Source organism: Scyliorhinus canicula, chromosome 16 (genome assembly GCF_902713615.1).
Source record: "Scyliorhinus canicula chromosome 16, sScyCan1.1, whole genome shotgun sequence".
Classification (NCBI taxonomy): domain Eukaryota; kingdom Metazoa; phylum Chordata; class Chondrichthyes; order Carcharhiniformes; family Scyliorhinidae; genus Scyliorhinus; species Scyliorhinus canicula.
This window is the reverse complement of record NC_052161.1, coordinates 17,744,096-17,757,542: the sequence shown is the minus strand read 5'-3', so window position 1 is coordinate 17,757,542 and position 13,447 is coordinate 17,744,096. Positions and strand designations below refer to the sequence as shown.

Genomic DNA, 13,447 nt, shown 5'->3' with positions numbered 1-13,447 from the left:
TGTACATGGTACACATGGCTGCCACTATTTGTCAGTGGTGGAGGGTTTGAATGCTTGTGAAAGGAGGAGTAATCAATCGGGTTGCTTTGTCCTGGATAGTGTCAACTTCTGGTGTTATTTGGAGCAGCACTCAGCCAGGCAAGTGGAAAGTATTCAAAAACACTCATGACTTGTACTTGTAGATGGTGGACAGGCTTTGGGGGCGGGGTCAAAGGGCGGGTTACTCCCACAGGATTCCTAGCCTTTAACCTACCCCAGTAGCCACGGTATTAATGTGGATGGACCAGTTCAGTTTCTGACCAATAGTAACCCCCAGGATGTTGATTGGAGAGATCCAGCAATGGTAATCCCATTGAATGTCATGGGGCAATGATCCTCTCTTGTAGAATATGGTCACTGTGTGGCGCGAATGTAACTTGCTACTTGCCAGCCGAAGCCTGGATATCGTCCAGGTCTTGCTGCTTTTGGACATTGACTGCTTCATTATTGGAGGAGTTGCGAATGGTGCTGAACAACAGTCATCCGCAAACAGCCCCACTTCTGACCTTAGGAAGGAAGGAAGATCATTGATGAAGCAGTTGAAGATGGTTAGGCCTAGGACACTGAGGAATTCTTGTAGTGATGTCCTGGAGCTGAGATGATTGGCCTCCAACCACAACCTTTTTCCTTTGTGCCAGTATGACTCCAACCAGCGGAGAGTTTACACCGATTCCCATTGCCTACTAAGTACCCCTACGAACCAGAGAGGTCTTACCCGCCCAAACAAAAGGAGATATTAACTTATTGGCCCTATCAAAGAAAGCCTTAGCAAGAAAGATTGGAAGACATTGGAACAGAAACAAAAACCTTGGGAGAATACTCATCTTCACCATCTGTACTCTTCCCACCAAGGTCTGAGAAAGGGCATCCCACCTCCCCAAAATCAGCTTTCACGCCAGACTGACCAAGTTTATGGAGCAAGGCAAAATCATGGGCCACCCGAATTCCCAGAAACGAGTCCCAGCTGGACGAAACAGCAGCCTCCCAAATCCATACCACTTTCCGGCGGGTTCACCAGGGGAAAAAAAAATCACTTTTGTCCAGGTTTAGCTTATACCCTGAAAAGGAGCCAAACTCCCTGAGCACCTCCATTATTTCCCACCTTGGCTGAGTGGGTCCATGATGTTGAAAGTACAAGCAGCTCAGGACAATTTCAGACACTCGCAGTGGGGGGCCTTGTACAAAAGTCGAGTCCAAGATATAAATTTTGGCCCAAAGCCAAACCGCCCCTACTCAATCCTGGTGAATGCCTTTTCCGCATCCATTGAAATTACCACCTTTGGCTTGGTCACTGTGGAAGGTGTCAATACCACATTCAACAATCTCAATGTTAGCTGACAGCTGCTGGCCCATAACAAATCCTGTCTGCTCCTCCGAAGGAGTCAACAGACCAGCAAATTGTTTATGAAATTCGACAGGGAATCCATTCAGACTGGGTGCTTTACCAATCTGCATTAAACAAATACACGTCAGGATCTCCTCCAGTCCAATTGGCGCTTCTCCCTGCGTTCTCTCCTGTTCCACCTCCTGAAAGGTCAACCTATCCAAAAAATTGTAACAATATCAAATTCTCCTCCGGAGGCTCAGACTTGTATAGTCCATGGTAAAAGGCCACAAGCACCAAATTAACCTTCCCTGGGGCAGAAACCAACCCGCCACCCAAGTCCCTAACCTCAACTATCTCCCAGGAGACAGGCTGCCTCTTCAGCTGGTGAGCTAACGACTAGCATTCCCCCATTCTCTCAAAAATAAAACATGCTCGGACACCAAAATCGCCACAGGTTTGCCTGCCCCCATCTGTTCCATGAACACCCAACAATTCCTTTGCCACCACCAATGTAGTGAAGGGCTTGGGACTCAAGCCTAGGATCCAGAACATAATTTAAGTGCACCCCCCATAATTAACTGATGTGAATCAAGATTTGGATCAGAAGCCTGTGCCTTTTTGTTTGTAAATTTAGAGTACCCAATTATTTTTTTCCAATTAAGGAGCAATTTAGTGTGGCCAATCCACCTACCCTGCACATCTTTGGGTCGTGGGGGCAAAACTCACGCAAACACGGGGAGAATGTGCAAACCCCACACGGACAGTGATCCAGAGCTGGGATCGAACTGGGACCTCAGCGTCGTGAGGCTACAGGGCTAACCCACTGCTCCACCGTGCTGCCCAGCCTGCGCCTTTTAAATGAACTCCGTGCCATCCCAATTTGGTGCATACACATTGGCCAAAATCACCGGCATGCCCACTAACAATTATATATCTCACTCCCGAGTCTACTAAAATATTAACCACAGAGCAGCTCCCCCCCCCCCCCCCCCCGCCCCACTTGTTAATCAGCACCACGTGGTCGCGTGGGTTTCGCCCCCACAACCCAAAGATGTGAAGGGTAGGTGGATTGGCCACGGATTGGCTAAATTGCCCCTTAATTGGAAAAAATTAATTGGGTACTCTAAATTTATTTTTAAAAAGGCATGAACGGTGAGGGAGTCAGAAGTGAGAGATGAGATGAGGAAATCAACAGCTGCAGAATCATGGCAAACGGAGGGGAGGTATTTTAGGTCGCAGGCAATTTTAAAATCCAATTGTAAAAAGGTGGTGCCAGGGAGTCTTGTTTTCCCAGCAGGTCACAGAAAACTGGTCTGGGGTGGATGGGTGGTGAGGGACTTAAGGGACTGAAGTTCTTGTGATCGAGACTACAAGAGCAGAAAAGCTATACAATCCGACTAGAGCTTATACAAAGAGAGTGATTCAAAAAGTACCGTGAGATCGGGGAGGTGGAGTGGCGTATAAGTGAGTTGACAAGGCGGCTAAAATCACTAGGGAAGAGATTTGACATTGCAGGGAAAATTTTGGAATGGGGCAAAGAAGGAGGATTTTGAAAGACAAGCGAGGGGGAGAAAAAAGATAAACTGCTTAAAGGGAAATGTGCCAGAACACCGCTGAAGCGGGAAAGCAACAATGGTGCAATTTGTTGATAAGGGCAGAGTCTAACGGGTCAGGGTGGTTGGGAGGAGTGTGGTTGAAAGGCAGTGGGGAGACTGTCTCCCAATATATCCTGAGTGATTCCAATTTCAACAAATGGCATGAAGCTTATTGATTGCAGAGAACACAATGGCAAGCCACAGGAGCTTAAAAGACCCCTTAATAAATAAGGTACATAAATAAAAACACACATGTTCAACACATTATTCTCATGTAGACTCAATTAATATAAATAAAATGGAACTTTGTGGTTTACTATGTCAAATTAACAATTTTGATAAGCTTACTGCTTTGCAATCACGTTCCAACTATCGACTCCAAAAAGTATTAAAACAAACGATGACAGGATTTGAGCTTTTCTGAATTTCAATCGGGATTTATAAAAAGTAAACTACAATTTTTAATGAAACCACCACTTCTGGCACATCACACTTCAGACCACACAGTTTAGTGCAGGAGGGGAAAGAGCTGTTCGGACTTGGAGCTGAAACTAACAAGCGATTTAATGACCTCTAATTCACTATGATCTCAACAAAATTACATGGATTCCCACTAGTCATACTGCAGCAATGGTTTTAAAGGGGCAAAAGATTAACAGTTCAATGGCACGACAGTGTTCCAAACTGGTCATTTGCAAACAGGGGAGAAATTCCTTGGGGTGACAAAACTGCAGACGGTATTTCACCACCCTCTCCCCCCTCATTATTCCACATAACGTCAATTTGCAAGCGTTGGTTTTAATGCAATACCCTCGAGTACTTCACACACTGAGACGTAAACTAACAGGGCGTCTCACTTTCCAAGTCACTTTGTGCTGCATGATGTACAACGTGAAACATTTAACAATTTCCTCCCATCCAAATCCACAGCTGGACTCCAGCAGACACACAGTCACATTTCTTAGCAGACACAGTCACATTTCTAAACAGTCTCATTGCGTGTGAAGTGTAACAACGCTTTGCATTGCCTTCAGTGCTTTGTCAACAAAGTGACTCGAGGAGTGGGTCAGTTCTCTTTTAATCTCTCAGGTGCGGGGGGGGGGGGGAGGGGAGAGGAAGAAGAACACCCCACTCCCCCTCCCCACCAAAGTCAGAACCCAGCTCACCCTTAACAGAATGTCTGCAGATAGCAACGTCGAAAACAAAGTCCCCAACTCCCCCCCCCCCCCCTCCCCCTCCCCAATAAAAACAGCTAGCAAAGTCCTGGAAATAAATGTGCAGAAATGAAGTGTTGGGAAGAAGTCTTGGAATCGTCTCTGACAAAACCCCCGCCCGCCCCCTCACTCCTCCTTTTCCTGCTGGATAAACAAAAAAGGCCCTGCTTAAAAGCAAATGTATCAGCTTAGAAGAGGGAGATTCGCCGCCGAGTTTGCCCAAGAAAGCCCCTGATATTTCAGTCCCCACACACACATTTATAGCACAATCTGCATTTCCGCTTTTATTGGTTCCCACAACAGAGGCTCGCCCTCCACACCAAACAACGCCCAGCCCCAAACCCAGCACGGCCCATCCAAACCCAGCAGCCCCAAACACAGGCAGACCTAAACCCAGCCCCAGCCAGACTCTTACCCCAGCCAGACTCTTACCCCAGCCAGACTCTTACCCCAGCCCCAGCCAGACTCAGACCCCAGCCCCAGCCAGACTCAAACCCCAGCCAGACTCAAACCCCAGCCAGACTCAAACCCCAGCCAGACTCAAACCCCAGCCAGACTCAAACCCCAGCCAGACTCAAACCCCAGCCAGACTCAAACCCCAGCCAGACTCAAACCCCAGCCCCAGCCAGACTCAAACCCCAGCCCCAGCCAGACTCAAACCCCAGCCCCAGCCAGACTCAAACCCCAGCCCCAGCCAGACTCAAACCCCAGCCCCAGCCAGACTCAAACCCCAGCCCCAGCCAGACTCAAACCCCAGACCCAGCCAGACTCAAACCCCAGACCCAGCCAGACTCAAACCCCAGACCCAGCCAGACTCAAACCCCAGACCCAGCCAGACTCAAACCCCAGACCCAGCCAGACTCAAACCCCAGACCCAGCCAGACTCAAACCCCAGACCCAGCCAGACTCAAACCCCAGACCCAACCAGACTCAAACCCCAGACCCAGCCAGACTCAAACCCCAGACCCAGCCAGACTCAAACCCCAGACCCAGCCAGACTCAAACCCCAGCCCCAGCCAGACTCAAACCCCAGCCCCAGCCAGACTCAAACCCCAGCCCCAGCCAGACTCAAACCCCAGCCCCAGCCAGACTCAAACCCCAGCCCCAGCCAGACTCAAACCCCAGCCCCAGCCAGACTCAAACCCCAGCCCCAGCCAGACTCAAACCCCAGACCCAGCCAGACTCAAACCCCAGCCCCAGCCAGACTCAAACCCCAGACCCAGCCAGACTCAAACCCCAGACCCAGCCAGACTCAAACCCCAGACCCAGCCAGACTCAAACCCCAGACCCAGCCAGACTCAAACCCCAGACCCAGCCAGACTCAAACCCCAGACCCAGCCAGACTCAAACCCCAGACCCAGCCAGACTCAAACCCCAGACCCAGCCAGACTCAAACCCCAGACCCAGCCAGACTCAAACCCCAGACTCAGCCTGCCCCAAACCCAGCCAGCCACAAATCCAGCCCGATCCAAACTCAGCCACAGCCCGCCCCAAATCCAGCACCAGACCGCCCCAAACCCAGCACCAGACCGCCCCAAACCCAGCCTCAAACCCAGCACCAGCCCGCCCCAAACCCAGACAGCCCCAAAACCCAGCCAGCACCAAACGAAGCCCCAAACCCAGCCACAGCCAGCCCCAGACCCCAAACCCAGCCCGCCCCAAACCCAGACAGCCCCAAACCCAGCCACAGCCAGCCCCAGACCCCAAACCCAGCCCGCCCCAAACCCAGACAGCCCCAAACCCAGCCACAGCCAGCCCCAGACCCAAAACCCAGCCAGCACCAAACGAAGCCCCAAACCCAGCCACAGCCAGCCCCAGACCCCTAACCCAGCCCGCACCAAATCCAGCCGATGGACATTTGCTGCTTTTACCTGAGCGAGTGGCCGACTCTCCTCCTCCTCTGGCCGGACTGGCTTGCTGCGGCCCCCGAACCTCCCCCGCTCGGTCAATCAGCCTCCTCCTCCCCCGAGGCCCGGTTGACAGCCCCGTCACCCGCCGTTAGCCGGTTTATCCCGGCCCCAACCCCCCTCTCCCTTCCCACCCCCCCGGCCCACTCCTCCTCTCCTGGCCCCTCAGCGGCTCGGGGTTTGCCCGCGGCCAAGAATGGTTATACGGGAAGGTTTGAGGCCTTGCCCTGGCTGTCAGGGCGCTCCCCCCGCGCTCTCTCCCTCACACTGACTGGGCTCCGGGAGACGCTCCGACATCAACGGCCGCGCAGCCCCCTCCCCCCTCACAACACAACTCCAGCCGCCGTCATGGCGTCACCACCGTGCGCGACGCCGCCATCTTAGATCATCACGCCAGCGTGCACGCTCCCGCTGCCTGGGTCCCTCACGCCGCCCGCGCGCAGGCTCCCACTGCCTGAGTCCCCCACCCCTCACGCTCCCCTTCCCCCGCGTGCTACCCTCTCCTCCCCCCCCCCCCCCCCCCTTGCTGGCGCCCCTCCTCCCCCCATTTCGCTCCCTCTGCCCCGCATTTCCCTCTTGCCCCTTACAGACCCCACTACCCCCTCACACCTCTCCCCATTGCTCCCTATGCCACGCATTTCCCTCTTGCCCCTTACATACCCCACACCCCCTCACACCTCTACCCCCTCACACCTCTCCCCATTGCTCCCTCTCCCATCCATTTCCCTCTTGCCCCTTACATACCCCATTCCCCCCTCACACCTCTACCCTCTCACACCTCTCCCCATTGCTCCCTCTCCGCATTTCCCTCTTGCCCCTTACATACCCCACACCCTCTCACACCTCTACCCCCTCACACCTCTCCCCATTGCTCCCTCTCCCACGCATTTCCCTCTTGCCCCTTACATGCCCCATTCCCCCCTCACACCTCTCCCCCTCACACCTCTCCCCATTGCTCCCTCTCCCATCCATTTCCCTCTTGCCCCTTACATACCCCATTCCCCCTCACACCTCTACCCTCTCACACCTCTCCCCATTGCTCCCTCCGCATTTCCCTCTTGCCCCTTACATGCCCCACTCCCCCCCTCACACCTCTACCCTCTCACACCTCTCCCCATTGCTCCCTCTCCCACGCATTTCCCTCTTGCCCCTTACATGCCCCACTCCCCCCTCACACCTCTCCCCCTCACACCTCTCCCCATTGCTCCCTCTCCGCATTTCCCTCTTGCCCCTTACATGCCCCACTCCCCCCTCACACCTCTACCCCTTACACCTTTACCCCCTCACACCTCTCCCCATCGCTTCCTCTCCCACGCATTTCCCTCTTGCCCCTTACATACTCCACTCCCCTTCAAACCTCTACCCCCTAATACCTCTCCCCCATTGCCCCCCTCACGCTCCCCCCTTGCATTTCCCTCTCCCATCTCACGCTACCCCTCCTCCCCTCGCGCTTCGCCTCGCATTGCCCTCTCCCCGGCACTCCCCTCATGCCCCCACTCACCCTGTACCTTGTGCCTCCTTGTTCTTCCCCTCGCACTCCCCCTCATGCTCCCCTCTACCGATCGCCCTCCCCCCCCATGTGCCCCCTCGCACTCCCCCCTCGTATTGCCCTCCCCCCGTGCTCCACCTCATTCTGCCCCTTGTGCCCTTCCCCTCTGCCTTTTGCCCTCCCCTCTGCCCCTCGCCCTCACCCCTCGTGCTCTCCCTCACACTTCCCCTCTCCATTTCGCACACTCCTTGCCCATTTTGCACTCTCCCTCCTGCTCCCCTCATATATCCCCCCCTCATCTTGACCCCCCCACTCCCTCCCACTCTCTCACGCTCACCATCACCCCTCACGTTGCCCATTCCCCTCCCCCCTCGGCTTCAGGTCAAAAACGGGTAAGGAAACCTCCAGCTGATTACCATGTACCATCCACCATCAGCTGATGGATCAGTACTCCTCCATGTTAAACACCACTTGGAGGAAGCACTGAGGGTGGCAAAGGCACAGAATATACTCCGTGTAGGGAACATCAATGTCCATCACCAAGAGTGGCACGGTGGCACCACGACTGACTGAGCTGGCCGAGTCCATAATGACAACTGCCAGACTGGGTCTACAACAGATGATGAGGGAACCAACAAGAGGGAAAAATATTCTAGACCTCATCGTCGCCAACCTGCCTGCTCCCGATGCACCTGTCCATGACAGTTTTGGTAGGAGTGACCACCGCAGTCCTAGTGGAGACAAAGTCCCGTCTTCACATTGAAACTCTCCATTGTGTTGCGTGGCACGATCATCATGCTCAATGGGATGGATTCAGAACAGATCTACAGATGTGGCAACTCAAGACTGGGCATCCATGAGTCACAGTGGGCCATCAGCAGGAGAATTTACTTTGCCACAATCTGTAACCTCATAGCCCAGCATATCGGCCACACTACCGTTACCATCAAGCTAGGGGGTTAACCCTGATTCAATGAAGATTGCAGGAGGGCATTCCAAGAGCTGCACCAGGCACACCAAAATAATGAGATGTCAACCTGATGGAACTTAACTACAGGACTTCTTGCGTGCCAAACAACATAGGTAGCAAGTGATAGACAAAGTTAAGCGGTGCCACAACCAACGGATCAGATCTAAGCTCTGCAGTCCTGCCACATCCAGCTGTGAATGGTGGTGGACAATTAACTCATTGGAGGAGGAGGCTCCACAAATATCCCCATCCTCAATGATGGAGGAGCCCAGCATATCTACAATGGACAAGGCTGAAGTATTCACAATAATCTTTAGCCAGAAGTACCGAGTGGATGATCCATCTTGGCCTCCTCCAGAGGTCCCCAGCATCGCTCAGCCAATTCGATTCACCCCATGTGATATCAAGAAACAGCTGAAAGGCACTGGATACTGTAAAGGCTATGGGCCCTGACAATATTCCGACAATAATACTGAAGACTAGTGCTCCATAACCTACCATGCCCTTGGCCAAGCTGTTCCAGTACAGCTACACACTGGCATCAACCCGGCAATGTGGAAAATTGCCCAGGTAAATACTGTACATAAAGAGCAGGTCAAATCCAACCCAGCCAATTACTGCCCTATCAGTCTAATCCAGTATGTGTTCCTTTTTTTTAAGTGTCCAATTCATTTTTTTAAATTAAGGGGCAATTTAGCGTGGCCAATCCCCCTACCCTGCACATCTTTGGTTTGTGGGTGAGACCCACGCAGGCACGGGGAGAATGTGCAAACTCCACACGGACAGTGACGCGTGGCCAGGATTAAACCGGAGTCCTTGCCACTGTGGGGCAGCAGTGCTAGCCACTGTGTTGCCCTCTCAGTTTGTGTTCCACCAGGGTCACTCTGCTCTTGACCTCATTACAGCCTTGCTTCAAACATGGGACAAAAGAGCTGAACTCGAGAGGTGAGGTGAGGGTGACGTTAAGGCTGAACATTAAGACAGCATTTGACCAAGAACCCTAGCAAAACTGAAGATAATGGGAATCAGAGGGAAAACACTCCATTGGTTGGAGTCATACTGGTTACAAAGGAAGATTGGTGTTGTTGGCGGTGGTCAGTCATCACAGTCCCAGGACATCACTGCAGGATTCCCCAGGGTAGTGTCCTAGGCCCAACCATCTTCAGCTACTTCATCAATGACCTTCCAACACAAGGTCAGATGTTGGGATGTTCGCTGGTTATTGCTCAATGTCCAGCACCATTCGCGACTGCTCAGACATTGAAGAAGATCACATGCAAATACAGCAAGGACAAGTAACATTTGCACACACACAAGTGGCCAGGCAATGACCATCTCCAATAAGAGAGAATAAACCATTGCCCCTTGACATTCAATGGCATTACCATCACTGAATTGGCCACTATCAACATCCTGCGGGTTACCATTGATCAGAAACTGAAGGCTACAAGAGCACGTCAGAGGCTAGGAATCCTGCATCGAGTAACTCACCTGACTCACCAAAGCCTGTCCATCATCTACAAGGCGCAAGCCAGCAGTATGATTGGTTGATTTGATTTATAGTTACGTGTACCGAGGTACAGTGAAAAGTATTGTTCTGTCTACAGTCCAAACAGATTGTACCATGCATGAAAAAACATATCACATATATAAATATACAATATTAATACATAGGCACAGGCATCGGGGAGCATAAGGAGTGTAATATGACTCAGTAGAGAAGATGTGTGACAAGATCAGTTCAGTCCATAAGATGGTCATTCAGGAGTCTGGTAACAATGGGAAAGATGCTGTTTTTGAACTAGTTAGAGCATGTTCTCAGAATTTTGGATTTCCTGTGATGGAATGCTCTCCATTTGCCTGGATGAGTGCAGCTCCAACAACACTCAAGAAGCTTGACACCATCTGCTTGATTGGCACCCCTTCCACAAACATTTGTTCCCTCCACCACCAACGCACAGTGTGTACCATCTACAAGATGCACTGCAGGAACTCACCAAGGCTCCTTAGGCAGCACCTTGCAATCCCACAACCACTACCAACTAGGAGGACAACCTGGGACCTCGGTGCCGTGAGGCCACAGTGCTAACCCACTGCGCCACCATGCTGCCATAATAGATGAAATATAAATTAAAGTTTGTCTTTAACGTTTCAAATTAATGACCTTTCATCAGACTGATACAATATTAAAGTATATTACATTACTATATTGTATTACATTATTGCTACCAGTATCCAGTCTAGTGAATGCACTGCATGGTTTAAATCGTTGGTAGGTAGATCGTTGGTAGGTAGATCGTTGGTAGGTAGATCGTTGGTAGGTACCTCTTCACCTGTGAAAATTATGAAACGCTGCATTAGCGATATAAAATACAAATAACATTAATATAGGGGAAATAGATATTTTGATTATTTAAGGGACATTTGTATTTCTATGGTGCTTGTCATCATCACCTTAGGATGTCTCAAAGTGAAATATTTTGAAAATGCTCTACGTTGCTCTACTTCTCAAACTTATTCAAGATTGTTGAGAAGCAGGAGTGTGCAAGGGAATGATCTAATGTGGTACCTCTAATTTTCCTCCCTATCCTGTCTTCTAATCCTTCTTTGGATTTGGATTTGGAGTCACATAGACATCGGGTGAAGCATACGGGAGTGTAGTACTACTCAGCAGAGAAGATATGTGGAGAGATCAGTTCAGTCCATAAGAGGGTCATTCAGGAGTCTGCTAACAGCAAGGTAGAAGCTGTTTTTTGAATCTGTTAGTGCATGTTCTCAGACTTTAGTATCTCCTCTCCCATGGAAGAGATTTGAAGAGAGAATAACCCAGGTGGGAGGAGTCATTAATTATGCTGCCCGCTTTCCCAAGATAGTGGGAGCTGTAGACAGAGTCAATGGATGAGAGGCGACGTTTGCATGATTGACTGGGCTGTGTTCACGATTATCTGTAGTTTCTTACGGTCTTGGGCTGAGCACTTGGCATACCAGGCTGTGGTGCAGCCATAGGATGCTTTCTGTGGTGCATCTGTAAAAATTGGTAAGAGTCAATGTGGACATGCTGGATTTCCTTAGTTTCCTGAGGAAGTATAGGCATTGTTATGCTTTCTTGGTCATAGCATTGACATGGGTGGACCAGGACAGGTTGTTGATGATGTGCACACGTAGGAATTTGAAGCTGCCAACCATCTCCACCTCAGCACCATTGATACAGAGAGGGATGTGTGTACGATACTTTGCTTCCTGAAGTCAATGACCGTTCCTTAGTTTTGCTGACGTTGAGGGAGAGATTGTTGTCGTTATACCAGTCCACTAGGTTCTCTATCTCCCTCCTGTACTCTGACTCATCATTGTTCGAGACCCCATACACTAAGGTTGTGTCATCAGCAAGCTTGTAGATGGAGTAGGAGCCAGATTTTGCCACACAGTCGTGTGTGTATAGGGAGGAATGTAGGTGCTAAGTACGCAGCCTTGCGGGGCCCCAGTAGTGAGGACTGTCTCCACAAGACCAGGAAAATGCAACCCAGTGCCTGGGAGAGGGAACCATTAAGAATATCAGATGACATGAAGGTCAGGATGATTAGCTGGGTCGTCAACAGTTTGGTGGGAATATGTCAAGAGAGGAGGAGGTGGGTGTCATGGACAAGTTGAGCTCAAATGGCCATGAAGGGTGAGAGGAGAGAAACTAGAGAAAGATGTGAGTTCAAGGCTCGGGAGTCGAGGGAAACCTTCAAAGTAGTTTGGCACAGGAAGTCTAATAAATATACATGTTGAAATTGAACTAATCGCCGACTCTCAGTCACTTTTTTCTACATCCACCTAGACCATGACCACACCACTGAACAGCAATGCATTGTTTACAGCTCTGTCCTTAACCTCATTCCCTCTGGAGATCTTGCCTCCATAGCTTCCCACCTCATAGCACCCAACCCTGCCCAACCCACTTTTACCTCCTTCCCAAAACCCACAAACAGTTCCTGCCTTATATTATCCATAGTTTCAGCTTGTTCCTGCCCCAATGTACCTATTTCTTCATACCTTGACTTTTTTTCTCCCTTTGATAAGCCTCTTCCCACCTAATGAAACCCAATGTCATTTCAACAATTTCCAGTTTCCTGGCCCCCAACTACCTACTCTTTACTATGGACCTCGAATCTCTACCAAATCCAGGATGGTCTGAGGGCTCTCTGCTTCTTCCTTGAACAGAGGCCCAACCAGTGCCCATCTACTACCACCCTTCGCCATCTGGCTGAACTCATCTCTCATTGAACATTTTCTCCTTGAACATGCCTCACCTCCTCCTGCTATAGGGACCCACATGGGTTTTAATTGTGTCTCTTTTTTCATGGGTTATGTTGGACACATCTTGTTCCAGTTTTACTCAGGCTTTCTCCCACACTCTTTTTCCAGTTCATTGATGACTGTAAAGGTGCCATTTCCTGCTCTCGCCTGGAACCTATTTACTCTACTCCCATTTTCCAGCACTTGGCCCATAGCCTTGTGTGCCGCGGCATTTCAAGTGCTCTTCGAAATGCTTCTTAAATATTGTGAAGGGTCCTGCATCTGTCACCCTTTTACACAGTGAATTCCAGATTCCCACCACCCTCTGGGTGAAAACGTTTTCTTCACATCCCCTCTAAACCTCCTCCCATTACCTTAAACATATGCCCCTTGGTTATTGCCCCCTGGGCAGCACAGTAGCACAAGTGATTAGCACTGTGGCTTCACAGCGCCAGGATCCCAGGTTCGATTCCCTGCTGGGTCACTGTCTGTGCGGAGTCTGCACGTTCTCCCTGTGTCTGCGTGTGTTTCCTCCGGGTGTTCCGGTTTCCTCCCACAGTCCAAACACGTGTGGGTTAGGTGGATTGGCCATGATAAATTGCCCTCAGTGACCAAAAAGGTTAGGAGG

At 50.8% G+C, this 13,447-nt stretch overlaps 1 protein-coding gene across 1 annotated transcript in view; it reads right to left on the bottom strand.

Annotated features, from left to right (window-relative positions):
• shoc2 (SHOC2 leucine rich repeat scaffold protein) overlaps positions 1-6,184 on the bottom strand; it is a 135,575-nt gene extending 129,391 nt beyond the window's left edge. Inside the window, exon 1 of the mRNA XM_038773845.1 lies at positions 6,047-6,184. The gene's annotated coding sequence lies outside the window, so the exon portion shown is untranslated. The remainder of the gene's footprint in view (positions 1-6,046) is intronic.
• Positions 6,185-13,447: the final 7,263 nt, after the last annotated feature.